An 18650-nucleotide genomic window follows, 5' to 3' on the forward strand; every position below is an offset into this window, starting at 1 on the left:
CTTATCATTCAAACAAATGAAAATTATGGAAAGGAGCCTTAACACTGTTTCTTGGCCAGGGGTTTTTAACAGCACTTGTGAAAGATTCTTTATGACAGATATAAAGACATGTTACTAAAATACTTTGTCTTTCTGGAAACCTATCACAGTCTATAAATGTCTCCCAAAATAATGCTGAGAGCATTCTGATATTGCCATCCCAAATATACACTTTTTTTTTTCCCTTGTCTTGAAACAAACCATAGAAAATCCTTGGTTTGGACTGTCAGGAATCACATTCACGCCTAAAGGGAGATATTTGACTTCCATCTGTTTGGGGGCTGTGTTTTACTTTTTTTCCTTTTTTTGCTTCTAGTCTCCTAATTTTTTAACTAGCCTTTTCCTTTGAAGGAACCTTATTTAACCTTCTTTCTGAGTTTTGAGTATCCAAGCAAAACACAAAGAACCAGCAAAGCACCAGCGAAAGGATTAGCATAATTTAAAAGTAGAAATTCATCCTCTCGCTCTAACAGAAAATTTGATGTCTTTGTTCACATTGTGTTATCCCTCACGTACTTATTAATTTATGTTGCTGTGTGAATGACCATGAACTCCCAACTTTGTCTGTTTTGGCATTCCCACAGCGCAGACCCTGCCGTCTGCTGCTGGAGTCTGTCGCTCTTGACATGAGGAGGGTCACTTGAGGTTTGGGGTCATGTCTTTCATTCATTCTGCTAAAGATCACTTTGTCTTCTGGCAATACACTGTGACTCAGAATCACAGGAGAAAGCCTCTCTGGGCAATTGTTTTCTGTTGTTTTTATTCAATACCTTAAGCCACTTGCATATTTCGGGCTTTTCCACTCACAGTTCCAGTTTCTAGAATGGTGTTGTTTTCACCTACAGGCATGGGTAAAATGCACATATTTCAGTAATTCTCTAAGTTTTTTAGTTTAGTATTAAGGCATATTTTGGTAACCAAAATGAAAAATAATGTATCTAAAAGGTTCTGTTGATCTGAAGCCGGTAATAAATATGCTGCTATTTACAGAATTGAGCATTAATTTTGGGCACTGAACATAGTAAACAGCAGAGTCCAACTTCCAGCAGCCACCAAGCACCCCTTAGGAAAAAACTCCTTAACTTCAGAAGTAAGGTGGATCTATTAGCCAGAAGCACTGATCCAGCCTGTGTTGCTTCCCATCCTGCCTGAGACCAGACCTTCATAGAGTGATCACCTCTGATCCCAGCTCCATTCCCTGGATTAACTGTTAATTCTGGTGATAGTTCAGTAGTTTTGTTGCTAATACTTGAAAGGGTATCCCAGGCTGTTTATCTTACAAAAAACTGTCACTATTTGAGGAATAGACATTCTGGGATAGAAACAGGCCAAGAGAGACATCATTTTAGGGGACACACTGATTATAGGAAAGTACCTGAGAATTCTTGGCCTCATTGTTTTCACCTGGGGGAGGTTGTGGAAAATACCCCATTTTCTGTTGCATAGGATTCACATTCTCTTACCATTTTTGGTTCTTAAGGTTAAAAGATAAATAAGGGCTTGAAATGATGAAGTGGGGATGGTGGTGAAAGAAAGGTTCAAACAAAGAAGTCCAGAGAAGCACAACTCTAATAAATATAAACTAATTAAAACCAAGGACTCTTGGAGTTGTCTCCCATAGCCTTGTGTAAACCAGGTCAAATTTACCTTTTAGCTGTACTGGAATGACTTCTTTCTGTGTAGGAGGAGAGTATATATATACCTCCAATCTATTTTGGAGGTATCTTCCTCTGCTGAGGAACTGATAAAGTACCGAAGGTGTTTTCTTAACGGAGCTTGCATTTCACCATCCATTTATGTAAGGAGGATTGATACCTTTTTTTGACAATCTGTCATGAGGTAACACTTCTAAGGAAGTGCCAAGGATCTTTGAGCACTGATTTAAGGAAATATGTGCTTCAGCATTTGAAATAAGGAAGAACAAACTTTCCTTCCCACAGAAAACCCCCACATCCTGAACTGAAGATGTGTGCTGTCCTTCTGTGAGCATATAGCACCAGCTTTATTGTAGAACAAGCACTGGGTTCGTTGTCAGAGCTGTAAAAGCTGTGATGTTCTATCTAGTAAAACATCCTTTTAATTTCCTTTTGTTTATAAATCTTTCCACAGCTTCTCTCGAGTAAAACAGTTTTTGTAATTCTTCTGCATTCTGGACACAGTGAAATAAAAAAGAATTATTTGTACTGTCACAGTCATACTGGGTTTTGTTAGACAGTGGTGAGAAATAGTGTTTGTTTTGGATGTGGTGTGTACTAATGCATGACTGCTTACAATAAGTATACACAAATTTATCACCTTTAGTGATTGCATTGTTGTCTCTACTTTTTGTGCCAAGTTCTGTTCTGCTTTACTTTGCCACGAAGAGCTACAGATGCAACTGGCTGCAAAACAGGGCCTGAGGTGAAGATTGGGAAATCTTTGCAGGCTTAGTTGGGGAGTAATAATACAGCCTAGGGAGGAAACTTGTGTGGAGACCATCAGCTAGTGTTGTTTCATTAGCATGCATAGTAGGAGCAAAAAGAGATCTCTGACAGTCTTTGAAGACCTAATGAGGTAAAATATCTTCCCTCGTATAGCACCACATGAACTTCTCCTGTATTCTATGGCACATAAACCCCCTCCCCTGTCTTGGAGTCAGGAATAATGGGGCTTGGGTTATTATAACTTGTCTCTCTGTATTCCTTCTCCTCTTGCTTCCTGCAGAAACATGAGCATTTTTTGGCTAACCTGCTGTTTTATTGAGGTGTGGGCTGGCTTTGTGCTAAAGGTTTTGCAGCAAGAGTGAAAGGCAATGCATCCTTCCTTGTATGAATTCATGAAAGGTCAGTATAACGGTTCTTAAATCCTTTTTTTTCCCCAGAAGTCCTCCTCCAGTAGTAATTATTCTTCTTTGTTCCCCTGAAGATGAGTCTTTCATGATTAAATAAAAAAATCTTGTTAAAAGTGACATTATATATTACAAGTGCAAACTTTGCAGTGAAGGGAACGCAGCAGCAATAAACTCCTGTTTCTGTACAATATCCTTCATTCCTCTTTTGCTAAATCCCATCATGTTTCCAAAGCAGTACCTGCTGCTCTCAAACAACACATGCTGTTACCTGCTCCTTGCTACACCAGCTGGCATATTCATGACCAGGGAGATTGGCAGGACAGGGCAGTGGGCAGGAGGAGTGCCTGGTGTAAAGGGAATTGACCTGCAAACATACTTTTGACCATGATTTATTGCATAAATGGCTTTATGCCTCACTGCCTCCTCAGCTCTGGGACTGTTGCATGAGCTCTAGAACCGGAGCACAATCTCACATTAAAATATGTATCTTCCCAATGCTGTGGTGATATTGGGAATTATTTCTCTTGCTATTCGTGAACAGAATAGAACCTGTAAGACTAAATGTGCTGCTATGTATGCAGGAATGTTAAGATACACTAAAACTAAAGCCAAATTTTCCAAGTCCAAGATATGATTCCCAAAAAAGTAAGAAGCAACTTTGCTCCAAATGATAAATGCCTGGCAGGCTCTTCTTAATGCCATTAGTCACTTATTTCCCAAGACTTAATTCAATGGCATGTCATATGCAGCAAAGCTGTGGCCAAAATGCTGTACAGCAGTAACCCACTATTTTTGGCTATTGGCAGTGGGATAAACCTCTTTTCCCTGGATTACAAATAGTTTTTTATGATTTTACTTCCCACTTCACAGTGGCTAATGCAGGACTGTTTAACTGTAAACTAAATATTCATAGTGTGTACAAAATATGGCATTCACAGGAAGATGCAGGGTGAGTTATAGGAGCCTCTTCTTACAAACAATGTGTTGGTATAATGTATCAGCAAAATGAAGTACAGAGTATTATCAGTTCTCTTGTAAATTCTGGATTAATTTCATTCCAGATGGTGACAGGATTAATGTATTGCCAAAATTGCCTCTAGTCCTTTCTTGATGATTAATAGCTTATCTGTATTCCTTTCACTCTGGAGCAAAGCAACACTAATAACTTAAGTAGTGGGAAGTTTCCTGTGGAAGCACTAATTGCAAAGCAAAGATCCTGTTGTGGGAAATGCTAAATGGAGTTTGGACTTTCTGGAACGTTCAGGACCTTTAAGAAGCTTGACTTTAACACCTTGCACATATATACACACACACAGATTGCTCCTTCTCTGAGTTACCTATCAGATGGTTTATTTAACAGGCTGCAGTGATGGGAAAAGTGTCTTGCTGGTCATCAAGATAGAGAACCTGGGAGAGAAATTTACAGTTCAGATGAACAAAAATCAATGAGTAGCTTCAGATGGCAGATAAGGTTAAAGCTGCTATATTCCACTTGTTCAAGCCACAGGATAAAGCTTAATAATCTGGTTGTTCTAAAAGCAGCTTCTTTGTGTCCTGAATAATTGATTTTTTTCTGAGGGAGAAGCAGATCTACTACTGCTCAGACCTTCTTCTGCTCAAATTTAGGGCCCTGCTGTTCTGTGAATTCAGGATTTCACAATACCAGGTCTCCTGGCTGTGGAGAAAACAGGAACTGAGTGCAGCTGGGCAGTATCTGGCTACAGCAGAGGAAGGTCCTTGTCACATATCTGTCACCAAACTGGACTGAGGGGAGCAGGAGGGGGCACTGCTGCCATTCCAGCAGTGGCCCAGGTCGCTGCTGGCTCTAATTTTGAGAAGAGAGGCTCTAATTGGTTTTTTACTTTCTGAGCCAGTCTAAGGTCCAATTTTCCTGAAAGCGAGTTAGCTGACTTACATCATCCAGGAACAGTGTGCTGTACAAGATCTGCTCACTGGACAGACAACACAGAGGAACATCTTCACCTAAGAGCAGTGGGTTGGTTCCTTCTCCAGTACTTATCTGGCACCAATAGGTACCATCAGGGACTGAGCCTGAGTAGGGTTGACTACCCTGGGGAGAGAAGTGGCATGAGCCTAGAGGAACCTTTGAATCTCTAGGATGAACATTAAAGGGTGGCTGGGGTGAGTCAGAAGCCAAGGTGATGATGCACCAACCTCTTTGAATGAGATAATGAATCCTAAATTTCTGGTCATAGTCTAAATATGCTGCACTTAGCAAAACACAGGTACACAAGGCTGAAGTGAGACGGATGACCCCGAGTCAGGGTTCTGTTTTGGTTTAAAGCATTCTGTAAAGCTGCTTTTACTTCTTCTCAACTCAGATTTAGAAGAGTCAAGGGCAGGGATTGGGAAATCTGATTCCTGAATAAATTCAATGCTGTTTAACTTGTTGGCCTAGGGGGTAGCTCTGTGTTCTAACAACTCATGTGAGGAGGAACCATACTGAATTATATAACATCTTTTCCCGTTAAAGAGTCACAAACTTAGCCCATTCATTTCAGCTGTGAATAAGTCTCCATTCTGTTACTAAAATGGCTCTGTTGTGTCATTTATCAACTCTGCAGTGCATGAATCATTTATCATGGATCTCTCTGTGGTCTGAATTTCTGTTGGACACTGCACCTTGTACCCTACTTTTTCAATGCTGCTTAGAGCTATTTGTGCTAATTTGAAGTTTTATCTTCCTCCTGTTACACTTATTCTTTCAGAACTTCTTTTCAACAGCTTTCCAAAAGGAACCCTGCAGAGGTGAGACCTTCTTGATATAACTGTCTAATACCAACTGTCTCTCCCCATCTTTCACCTCCTATTGATGCCACTGCTAAACCAACAATGGCTAAATGGATGCATAATTCATCAGTCCTAAAGAAGAGTGGGAAAAATAATGGGAAATAATAGCTTGCATTTACAGTTCAAGAAAACTGCTCATTAGTTGAGTTATTCTTTGCAAGTCTCATATTTTATTACAAAGGGAACTGATTTTAACCTGTGGACCTCTGGCATAGCAACTGTGGTCTCTAAGCAGCAGTAACACCATCCATCATGGTATTATAGAAGGTTATAATAAGGTTTCTGCTCTTTTGCTTAAATTCAGATGCCAGGTTTACACTAGAACAACTAAGAATTTGCTCAGGTGTTTTTCTGATTTCCCCCTAGAACCACACATCCACTCATACTTGCTGCTCCTCAGTCTCACAGCACTGCATGATTTCTTCTGTGAAGCCTCTGACTGGGAAGTAGCTGAGTCTAACTTCCAGATCTGGGCCACTCTGGAGTGGTTGGAAAGTTTTGTAAGGGAAATGACTGCTCCAGGCAAATAATGATTAAATAATAAAAATCTGGTCAGCTCAGCTCAAAGAAATTCTGCCCAGAAACTGCAGGCTCCATAGAAAGTTAAATTGTTCAGTCCTTTCCTGCTAGTGCCTACCTAATGTTCAGGTGGTCAGTAGTCTTTGTACTGGAGGACTTTGACCACACTTGCTCATAAAATTGTGGGGTTTTGGTGTTTGAAATAGTGTCTGAAGTTTTTTTAAAGACCTTTTATTTAAGCTGTGTCTAAGCAGAATAGAAGAAGGCCAGTCTAGGAGCCTGTCCCTTTTACTGCTGAAGACTTGGCTCAGCAGATCCAAGTCCAAACAAAGTCTCTTGGAAAAACAGAAGGCCAATTAAATGGATCCTTTTGCTTCTGGCAGCAAACCTCTTCTGCAGTATTGCCCACTGCTTCCATTCATTAAAGACTTTCAAGGAGGCACTTTGCCTCCTGCTTTATTACTGTACAAGGTCCCTTTGCCTGCCTTTATATCACCAGCTTCTATTTCTTTGTCTGCTGCAGCCCCAATAAGGATGCTATGAGCAAAATAAATTTCACGTTTCCAGAATTCCTTTGAAATTGTTTAATTTGATGTGGCAGATGGTTCTAGGACTGCAAAGTTACCAGAATGATTGCTTCTTGTTCGGGGATCTGATAGTGGTGTTACTGGCTGTTGTCATATAAAATTTTATCAGGTTAGTCAACATTAAATGATTGTCATGCAGTATTCACTTCCTACTGTTGTTGAGTCTTAAAATCAGAATGAAGCAAAATGACTATTAATTTTTTGCTAAGTCTTTCCTGGCTTCATTTTTGGTACATTAAATGATCACAGCAGGCATGAGGCCTGAGGAAGAAATGCAGCTTCCCTTTGGGCAGGACTCAATTATCTGACTGTCTCCAAGTGGTGATGCATGTGCTTTGGGTAATGTTAATGTGATGTCTGATGTATTCCATTTCTCCAGCAATATGAACTGCTGTCACAGGAGGCAGTGAGGGTGGGGAGAAGGGAATGGGTTACTACAACAGTGATGCATTTATATTGGGAACCAGCATTGCCATGCCATTATCTGGAGGTCTTTGAGTAAATTTCGGGATTTAACATCCATCAAGCTGCCTGACAACACTAAGCCTGCATTTGTGAAATGTCTCATAGGATAGAGGCATAAATCTGAGTTATCTACATAACAGGGATATTGAGTTATGTTGCACAGGAGGGGCCTTAAACATAGCTGCTCTGGAAAGCATATCTGAGAATAGAGACCTAAAATACAGCCCATTAATAAAAACAGTGTTGCTGTAATACATAGCTCTAAATTTTAACAGAAGGAAAGAAAGAATTTTAGAATTATCCCCTCTGGCCACACACGTAATGTGGCTCCCAGGACCTGCAATTCCTTGTGTAGAAGATGAGCAAAGCTGTAACAGATCTTGTCAAATAATTATGAAATTTATGGAATTGAAAGGTAAACTTAGTTGAAACTAATCATTCAGGCTTTAGTTTTTAACCTGTCTCAATTAGAAACAACCCAAAATGTCAGGTTTATTTGACCTGATTATCATTTTACTACATCAATTCTTGTGTGTGCCACTTCTATACAGTGCTATCATCTGGAAACTGATGGCATCTCACCAGCATAAAATGGGTCTGACAAGAGGGAATCAGGACTATCACTGTGTCTTTTCTTCTGAGTTGTGTTGCTGTCGTGAATTGAATAAAACCTTTTTGTTGGTATTTAAGGTAAAATAGCCAAGAGTTCTGCACTGGCACATAAAGCTCACATTTTCGGTAACTATAATGAGATGATCTTTCCATTTATCAGAGAAAGCATGTATTACTTTGGAGAAAACTGATATCAATAGACTGAAGTACACTTAAGGCACTCATTGGGATATTTCAAGTAATTCTGTCTTCAGGACTTTCTAGCTTTTTATTAAGAAACTTGGAGTGGATTGAAGTAAATCATGATGTGAAAGGGCACTGGGTTGCAGCTTGTTCTATAAAAAACCTGGCCAAGTATTTGCTCAAAACACACTGATGTTCTGGATATATAACTGGGGTTTTTTTGATTTGAAACTTATGAAGCATTAGTTTGCTTTACACATAATATGGCAATTACTTAATGGAATGGGATCACACACTGATGAGGCTGCTGGCCAGTGATACTAGAGGATCCATAGGCTGTTACCTCTTTGAAAACAAAAGATAATGAGAAGCTCAGACCTCTCTGATCCCTGCTTTGTCACCTAGACTGACAGCAAGAATGTTTTTTAGCTCCCTGATTCTAAATACATTAGCATCTAGAGCAGTTAACCCTCTGGTTTTCTGGAGCACCATCCCTTTTGGTTTGGTTTGAATTAGATATCCATGGTGTCTCACAGACACTTATCTGAGTCAACCTGGGAGAGCCCTTCAAACACTCTGATGTCAGAAAGAAGTGGGAATGCAATTGCTGCCAGGGCTGTGTGAGTTCTGCCTCAAAAGCATGCTTAAATCTCCCCTCCCTTTTTAAAAGCCTTCACTGACATCCTGCAAGTTAAAAAAGGAGGAGCAGGTATGAAGTGAAAACACAACCTAGGCCTCCCACCACCACTGGGGAGGGGTCTGAATACAGTGCTGAAACTTGTGATTAGTGTGGACTTTGTTTTAAAGTGCCTAGAAAATCATTGGTTGAAAGCCTCCTTCATCCTCTGGGAGAAAGCAGAAGAGGAGATATGAGTCAGGAATGTTTGTGTTTCTGCATTTGCACCTGGACTAGAGGTCTTTCCCCACTTCACAGGGGGCAGGAGCGTAATCATAGACAGGCAATAATTCCAATCCATCTGGAACACAGGAACTGAACAGCCCAGAAATAACCCTGGTCTTATAAGTAGCTTCTACATTGTAAACATCTGCCTTTATTATGATTGAAGTATAATTAATTCATCAGAGGTAGAAAACCATGTCTGAATCAAGGAGGAAAAGCTTTGGATAAAAATGACTAAGGTTCAGTATTAAATAACACAAACACAGATGACCAGATATATGTGCATTTGAAAGATTTCTGGGTCATTAATTGCTCTTTCTACATTGCTTTGCTGATGAGAAGTAATTCCAAATGCTTTTAAACTACTGAAATGATTTGGGGGAATAAAGGGAGCATGCAAAATTCCTTTATGGGCTGTACTTGTCTGTGTCTCCAGGTGAAACCACCTTACAGAGCACAGAAGATGATCCTGGGGGTTGACTAGCAGGGGCAATATAATAAAGCATTGCTTTTAATGAATGAGCAAGTCAATGGCAGTGTTTTCCAGGCACTAACTAATGTCATCCATCCTTCTCTTCCTGGAAGGTCAGAGCTAGACAGGCACAGCAATGTGCCCTGGACACATATTTTTTGGTGTACCTGGATCAAAAATTGCCAGATTGCCAGTGATGGGATTAAGAATGGGATACCATTTGGTGATCAGAGTAATAATCACCTTTTTTCCTTAAAGAAACCTCTCTCTGAATGGCTGAGATAAAGGCTTAATGCACTCACTGGTTACACTAAACAAACAGGAAACATTGTGAAAACCGATTATTTAATATGTTAGAAAAAGGGGGAAAAAACAAGCCTTTATAAATGGAAAGAGAGAAAGCCTTGTCAGTTATTAATGCTCTCTTTTCTTGCTAAAAGAACAAATGCAACTTTGCCAGGATTTTTTTGCTCATAAATAATCAGGAACTCAACAATTTGTAATAGTCTTATCCTAAAAATAACCGTAATTACTGCAAAACATATAGAATACTTTCTAGAGGCACTGCTTCTTAGCTCATTATCTAATCATTACCTGATAGTTAGAACCAAGCCTTTATATGCACTGTCTAGAGGGGAAAAAATACTCTGTCTAAAACTGAGCATGTTTGACAATGCCATTGAGCTTTTGGAGGCTCAGCCTAAACTGGTCCCAAAATGAGGGAGGGATAAACAGAGTTAAAATCCTGTGCTCATAACTGTGTTCTGCCCCTGGGCTGAGGAGCAGAAAGATCTGTGCAAAGGGACAGCACTTTGAGACCATACAGAGAGACCAGATCACACCTGGTGCTTTATTCTCATTGAAAAACCTAATCCTTCCCAATCACCCTATGAAGTAGTTGAGTCAGAGAAGTCTTTCTCCAGGGGCTGTGGGAGTAGTATTACTGCAAGTAAACTCAATATAATAATTCCTTCTATTCTCTCATCATTTCTCCTCTGTTTTCTCTTCCACTTAGAGCTTTCCTTATTGAGAGAGTCTATGAAGAAAACAGAGTGATAGAAACTGCATACCTGGAAAACAAGCAAAGCCACTCCTGATCAGTAGCAGTATAATGTAAGTGCATAGAGCTGCAGGAATTACAGGCTCTAGACAGCAGACTTTTTCTATTTTAATAATGAAATGGTTGTGACTTACAGGGATCATCTACTCCATGCACTAAGCAATGTTGACATGTGACCAGGTCAGCATGAATAAGTGTATGAAGTACCTTAATGGAAATAACTTCATATCCAAGCAGGAAATGGTTGTTGTATTTGTAGCTGTTTGGTTGGTTTTTTTTCTGGTTGTTGTTGATTTGTGTTGGATTTTTTGGTGTTTTTTCTTTGTTTGGTTTGGGTTGTCTTTTTTCGTGTGTGTGTTTTGGTTGGTTGGTGGTTTTTTTAAAGAAGTTTAGATCAATTGCTCTGTGAATCAGCTTTAACTGAAAACTAAATAAACAACCTAAGTGTAATTTTGAGTACTAAAGGAACAGCATATTCATATTTCTGTTAAGTGCAATGACTCTGAAATAGTGCCTCAGGTCTTGTCTTTACATCCTTTATTTCACAAATAAAGAGTAATGGAACTCGCAGAAAAGCAGACATTTCTGTGGATTGACAAGATGCTTTCATGAGAATAAAAACAAACAAATAAAAAACCAATAACGCTGTCAAACCAGAAATGCACATGTGCTACTTAGAGCTGAGTATTACAAGAGATTGTATAATAAATGTAAACCATGAGTTTAGTATAAGCTAAAACTTCAAGTCTTTACCTTTCTCCTTTCACTAAGTTAAATTTTGCACTTGGTCTGCAGCTGCTTTACTTGGAAGAGCAATTGTTAGCTGGTATGCAACACACAGCTCAGATTAAGCTTTCCTCCCAAAGCTGCAAAATGTTTGAAATGATGCCACAAAAGTAACACAGCAAATGGAGCTTTAAACAAGGGAGTCAGTGTTTACAACCAGTGCATAAGCAAGTTGGAGTATAAAAGAACTTAATTAGAACCATCTTTGATGTTTGTGTTTATAGGTCATTACTGTGCTGTATGTTGTGCAGATGTACCCAGCCTTTGCCAGAAAGGTCTCACTTGCATAATATGAGCTATGATTTTTATTTGCAACTGCTTTAACTTGCAAGTTTGGGGTTTTAAAGACAGTTGCTGGGTTTTCAATTTAAGGCTATTTTCCAGGCTTAACATCTAATTCTCACTTTTTATGAAATAAGTTATCCTCTCTAAGTAGAACTATTTAAGGCAAGTAGAAAAAAACCTGCTTTTCATCCTCTCTGTGTTTTGGCTGAACTCCAGATTAGTAGCCTCCCACCAAGAGTGAAGGCTGGCAGAAAGCAGAAAATCATTCATAAAAAGTGTACTTGTCTCTGTCAGGAGAAGGATGAGAATGAACTGTGCTTGATAAAGAAGGGAAAAAGTGGATTTTTTTTTTTTTAATGCTTTTATCAAACTTTTTTATCAAATCTTTGGTACTGCCCATGGGATGTACTTGTGTGCCCAGCATCACATCATTTTTTTCCTTCAGGCAGAATAAGCCCCATACCTTGACATAATGAGAGGATGTGAAAACAGTAGGTTTTGTGTAGGGAGGAGAGGAGATCAAAGGGAAGAACTAAATGTTCTTTTGTTTTGAGTTTGGCCTGGCATCATTTCTTCTGCTTCCTAATGGAGGAAAGTCAAGTAGCTTCTCAGAAATCAATCAAGACTTTATAGGCAGAACTGGAAAAGGAACCTGTATCACCTGCACCTTGGCTATGAATTCCTTCTAAACACGTGGCATCATCAGAACCAGAGGCTGGAGAATGATGTCTAGATTAGCAAAGCTTATAGTCAGTGCTCCTGCCAATGCTGTAGAGTCCTGCAGTTGTTTTTTCAAATATAGGCCACGGAAAACACTCATTGGTGTCCATAGGGTTTAGAAATAAAAGTGAAGAACACAGCTGTGAGATTAAAAAGCAGAAAGTGTATCAGAATGGAAGAATCTGCTGTTGTAGGAAATAAACCTTTCTGGTTAGAGGAGTGAATGCAACAGGTAATACTTAACAGGTAGCTTCCTAAGGAAGCAATATTTAAAGGTCAGCATGTTAACAATAACTGCGTGGAATCACGACACATGACAATTGAGGTAATGTTTTAAGTAAGATAAAAAATCCTTTGAAGTGCAGCTATTATTTAAAGTACTTTTAAAGTGATCATATTATGATCCATCAAAGATCAGTAAAAAGGAGGATGGTAAAAGTTATACTTGAAATATACTTCTAGATTATTCAGAGTGGTGATTCATGCTATATTATGCTGTGCTTGAAGCATGGCTAGGGAAATTGTGACTAATATACCAAATGGACCCAATCTTGAGAGATAAATACCTTAAAGTATGAAGTGAGTGTTCATGTGTAGGTAGGTAAGTAACTTCAGTGAGTGAACTTGCCATTGCTTTATGGGGCAGATCTTGTAGCTGTTTAAACTGATATCACTCAGCTGAACTCGGGGTAGTACTGACTTGTACCTGTCTAGCATTTGCTTCTAATTCCTGATATAAATTCTCTTTTCAGTTAGAATTGTAACATGTTTGCCCTTTAAAATAAATCTGAGTACTGAGTTGCTGTAGCAATGGCTAGTTTGGGGTTTGAGGTGGGTATTTCTGTGTATGTATGTCTCTCTCTCTCTCTCTCTCTCTCTCTCTCTATATATATATAGATATATAGATATCCTTTTGGTAAGAAGGAGGGTGGCATAGGGAATGTACTGCAGAAAAGTATTAAAGCAGTTAAGACATTTGTAGATGTGGAATCCTGTAATTTCAGTGAGATCCTGTAATTACAGCAGAGGTGGAATTGTTTCAGGCTGTTTGGATGCTACTTTATACACCAATGAACTGCAAAAATGTGAAATGGGGAAGAGGCACTTTAGTTTGTGCTTACGTGCAGTTCAACTTGTGTTCTGCATGCTCAAAAAGCAGGAATTTGAGTTACTGAGTCTTTCATCTTCTTTTATCTTGTGGGCATACATGAAAAAGTTAAGACTATTTTCCTTTCATATCTTTGCAGACATTTGTGAGAGGAAAGTGGCTGTTTGGTTCATCAACAGCCTCCTCAAATTAACAGGAACTGATAGGCACATACTGCATATGACTCTGAAAATCTCTCAAATGATATTTGTTTGTGCACACAGGGGATTTTCAACTTTATAAGCAGATGCCAACCTTGTGTGAGTAACATCTCTCTTTAATGGAAAAAATATGTAAATGTACTTTTTTCTAAATCCTTGTTGTTAGTTTCTAATATGAGTGGGGCTACTCTGGGGAAAACCGAGCAAGTACATCCTTATAAGAACTTTTCTGATCTGGCTTTAAGCCTGGGCTCAATACACTTAAGGAATGCTGGTGACTGGTTTCCTAGCAAACATACCATTATGGGCTTTATTGTATTACCTGGTCTCAGAGGTATGTGGTACATTTCTTGGCTAAGGTCATGCAAACCTTTATTGAGCCTCTGGTACATTTTGGCAATATCTGTGGCTTAGCTCTCTAGAAATCTATTTTAACCTTCCCAACAGAAAGCATAGGAAAAATCTTTGTTAGCAACATTTCCCCAAAACCTCAGAGATCTGGACCAAGAAGTCAATTATCTTTGTACTCCATAATGATTAGGGACAGAAAACCTAATGGTCCTTTAGTATTTACTCCTGTTTGACTGTCAGATCTGCGTCTGAATTCCAACAGGGATTTTGATGTGTTTGTAAAAAGAGGGTGATCTGTGTACTACTAGATCTTTTGGTGCTACAAAACTGATAAGGATGAAGAATGATCAAAGGGACCAGGTGCTTGATGGACCTTATTTCAGCTTTATTTAGGCACTCAGATGTGGAGGTGCTCAGGGAAATATGGTCCAATATAAAGCACACAAAGCTGTTCCAAAGTGGGAAGGCAGAGTAAGGTTGCATGGATTTAGGACTCTGAGTCAACTGCCTTAATTTTGCTAATCCAATAGCAAGTCCCAAAATCTGGATTTGCTCCTGTCAAATTGTAATGTCCTTCTGCTGAGCTGTGTCCAGATGAACAAAGCAAACCTACTGGGGAACAGCTCCCTGCCTTTTGGGGTGGGAGGCTGCTCTCTCTGGCACTGAAGTGATGGGTGGTACCTCCATGGATCTGCCTCCCACAGGTCGGTGTCCTTACACATTCCAGTGCACAGAAAGCATCTGTGGCTTCCAGACGTGCCCAGCAGTGCTGGTGGGAGAGAAATGGCATTGTCAGTGTCTCTGCTGCCCCCAAAGTCTGGTGCACAGCACTAAATGGGAAGTGCTGAGAAATAAGTGTGTTTGACTCCTTGTTGAATGGAGGGAATCTAAAAAATCATAAGGTGTTTCACAGCCAAGAGGAGAGCAGAGAGATCTCCTTTTAAGAGCAGTGTGAGCTCTAAATATTGTACTTCCAATGGGATTTTAAAAATTTCAATGCTAATGGCAATTAGCACAAATGTCTTGCATTTCATTTGTATTGCATCCTAGTAGATCTTGGCAAAACCTATACACTGCTATAGTCAAGCACTGCTTTTCAAAGTAGCATTATGTAACTTTGGCACATTTTCTCTTATTCCAGTCTGGCTGATAATAAAATACAAGCAGGAACTAAAATTGCCTGCTGTGATGGAGAAAGCAGTCCCCACAAGCCTGCTGAAGAGGGGGTAAGAGCTGTTTTGTGGGAGGAGAGCTCAACAACATCTCTGTCCTTTGTGATAGCTTGGAGAGCTCCCTTGTCAGTTTAAATCTCTCTCTGCTGGTGAGGATCAGTTACATTCCTGATGGACAATCCCCGGGATATTCCAAGAGTTTGTAATTTAGACTTTGGGACCAGGGGCCATCTTTGTTCTGTCTGTCCTCATCTGCTGTGCAGGCATCTGGTTTGCTAGCTGTTTTTATAACCCCATAAGTGGTTGCAGTCTTGGAGCCTGTTTAATTAGCTTTTACTTAGAAAAATGTTGCATAACTCTAAGCACTTCATGAAGTTCCATTAAGTAGCAGAGCCTTAGCACATATTGCTGTGCTGAAAAGTGATAGACACTAGAACGTTGTCAGCTGCTTTGCTGAACTGGGGTTACAGCCTTAACACAATTAGTTTTGCTCTCTGGTGGTGTATGCCACGCTCACTTGCAGGGTTAAAAGGAGGGGTGGTAGGAGCAAGGAGAAACAGCCCAGCTCTCAAATGTTGCCTTAGTTATCAGCTCTTTTCATAAACTACTCTTTTTCATTAAAAGCTAATGATGTTCCACTAATAAAATCTGATCCTTGCTTACATAAATTTATTCTGACACAACCTTTAATAAATTGGAAGGAGAAAGTGCCAAAAAAACCTCAGTTGTGCACATCTCTGGTGTACGATACTGATGCACTTTGACACCTGCACATTTTAGTTTCCATCAAAGGTCACTTTAAACTGGGAGGGAAAAGGAGTTTAGCATAAAGTCAGCAAATTTACTTTAGGTTTCTTTCTTGCAACAAAAGTACCACTTAAATAAGAAATATTTTTTTTTAAAAAAAACAAACATGGAAAAGTTCTGTTGTGTGTTTCAGACTTGTGTGCCTGAAGAAGCAGAAGCAGCAGGGCTTTGAGGAAAAATTCTTCTGCAGAGAAGAAGCATATGGGGATTTCTATACCTCATCTGACCCCGGAATTGTCCCCGTGGTTGTGTCCTTACTTGGTAAGTGGTGACATGTTGTTGATTTTTATTGACAAGGCTTTGGGAGATAATCCTGAATAATGTGTTTGGGCAGATTATTTTAAATGAAGGAGGGAATCTAAAAAAAGTTGGAAAGAATTTTGGACAACAACTGTATATATGTGAAATGATATCTGATGATAATTTAAAAAAAAAAAAAAGAAGATAAAGCTTCTATTCAATTCATAATTTTAACAGGATCACACCCTTTAACAGGTCAAGAAAAAGTCCTGATCCTGTGAGACTTTCTGGAAGTCTTGGCATCACACAGCTCTGTACTGGCTACTAGGAAGAAAAACTAACTGTATCCCAGCCAAAACCAGGACATCTATGCTTGTAGTCATTTAAAGCCCTCAAAATTTGTTTGGGTTTTTTTTTCCCTCATTCCTAATGGTTAATCAGAAGTGCTACATGTAATTGACAAACATGACTTTCCTTAAGCAAAATAAATATGCTCAGGAAAGAACTTGGATTTAATTTTCCTCTCAGGTTACCCAGGAAGATATCAAGGGCAAGTTTATTTTGTCAGCTTCCCCGTGTACTTATCTGTGAAAAGAGATGAGTGAAATCTCTTGTGGGATAAACTATTTTACTGTTGCTTCTCAGATTGCATCTCTAATCCCAAAGTATTTAACTCCACGTTTTGTAGTCTCTGTTACGTTTTAAAAGCAGGGACTTGCGATAAAAAGCAGAGTTACTGGGGTCAAAGGCAGGACTATAGATATTTTTCCACTCCCAGCAGCTGGAGAGAGCAAATACAAATTTATTTTTCTGACCAGAAGCTACTTTGAGCTTCTCCTCCAGCGCTGCCTTGTCATCTGATGCCTGTGTCCTGGAGCCTCCTTGCTGCCTCAGGAAGTGCCATGAACTTCCAATTTCCCTCCTCAGGCCTTCGTAGGACACTTTGGAGAGCTCTGTTTCTCTCTGTGCCATAAGTCTTTGCTGGTCCCAAAGCAATAGGATGAGGCAGCAGCTGCTGGCTTTCCCCCCAGCCAGTCCTGTGACACAATGTGGGCTTCCTGGGATGGAAATGGCCGTGGCAATGTCCTGATTTCGTGTTGGGGTGAGAGTGCTGTAGTTTGCAGCTGTACTCAGGCTCAGCCAGCAGCTCTCTGCTCCCACTGTGGCACAGGGCTCAGCGTGGGCACCTCGGTGGAAGCACTGCTTCCTGCCCAGACCTGCAGCAGCACTGCCTCAGCCACCTGGAATCAATTCCAATCATACTTAAAACTCAGCAACCCCCTGTTCTGGGAGTGTTTTCACCTTAGATATATCACAGTTCATAATACTCCAAACCCTGCTTTGGTTTGTGTGATGCAGCCCCAGAGAGACTCCCAACACTGCCTTGTCAAACTAATTGCTGTGTGTGGAAGGAGAGGCACTCTGAATTTCGAGTGCTGCTTCTCTCTAATAGAGTCTGATAAATGGAGACTGCTTCACTTTCCCTGCCCCATGACCTGATGGAGTCAGCAACTCCCCAGCATACTGATGAAAAGCTTTTTGAGATGGGCTTTTGTCCTGCTTCTGACATTCACCCTTGTTTCTTCAGCAAACCATTAGGTTGTTGACCTCAGCCGTCTCTCCAGTCTCATCTGTTTTTAATGGGCTGTTAGGTTCAGGTTTGAAGTCTATAAAGAGAGTGATTTACCATTTTTACACAATAGTTTAGGCAGTTTGCCTTTCCAAGGCGGTCTGGACTGTGCTTGCTATCAGTTTCTTGGATTAACCTCCTCCTTTATTTCTATCCAGTAAAAAAAAAAAAAAAAAAAAAAGAAAAGAAAAGAAATCTAAGTGGGGTCAAGAGAACAAGAGAGTGGGAATATTGACAGTGACTTCTTTGGAGTTAGGAGTTCAGCCCCTTAATATTCGATTTTCTGCATTGATGAGAAATTCCTAGTGCTCTTTTGGGAATAGGAGGCTAACATAAAAGTAGAATGCAAAACCAGTGATACTTCAGATCTTCCATCTGTGCACACAACTTCTAAAATGCTGGACATAATTTGGGGGAATGTAATTCTCTAGCTAACATTACATCTCCATTTTACTATCACTTCTGTTTCATGTCTTCCCATTTCTTAGGAGCTCACAATGTAACACTGCATGTTGAAGGAAAAGGACTACTCTTTCCTTTGGCAGATTACCTGTGAGATCATGATTTGTGCCCTTAATAATTTCTTATTTCTCTCTTTTCCTGCTTCAGGAAAAGACCATACTTTTTTTTTTTTTTTTTAGTAATGCATGTTTTTTGAATCAAACTAATGCCATACATCACGTAGTTGCTTTATTTTTGTCTAACCTGAGTCAGAGCACATGCTGGTTTTGTTCAGCATCTAAAAAATGTTGTCATTAACTTATCAAAAGATGTTGAACAGTGTTTTTTTAAATATGACGTGGGGATCACACTGTATAGGTGAGCATTTGGTACATGGAGACATTTAGAGATGTTTTGAAAGTCTCTCCACA

The 18650-nt window shown here is 39.8% G+C and overlaps 1 long non-coding RNA gene across 1 annotated transcript in view; it reads left to right on the forward strand.

Moving 5' to 3' along the window:
• The window catches only part of LOC135423014 (uncharacterized), a 137950-nt gene that overhangs the window by 72065 nt on the left and 47235 nt on the right, over positions 1–18650 (forward strand). The window contains exon 7 of the long non-coding RNA XR_010434678.1: positions 10435–10532. This is a non-coding gene — a long non-coding RNA (uncharacterized LOC135423014). The remainder of the gene's footprint in view (positions 1–10434; positions 10533–18650) is intronic.

This window comes from Pseudopipra pipra, chromosome 16 (genome assembly GCF_036250125.1).
Source record: "Pseudopipra pipra isolate bDixPip1 chromosome 16, bDixPip1.hap1, whole genome shotgun sequence".
Classification (NCBI taxonomy): domain Eukaryota; kingdom Metazoa; phylum Chordata; class Aves; order Passeriformes; family Pipridae; genus Pseudopipra; species Pseudopipra pipra.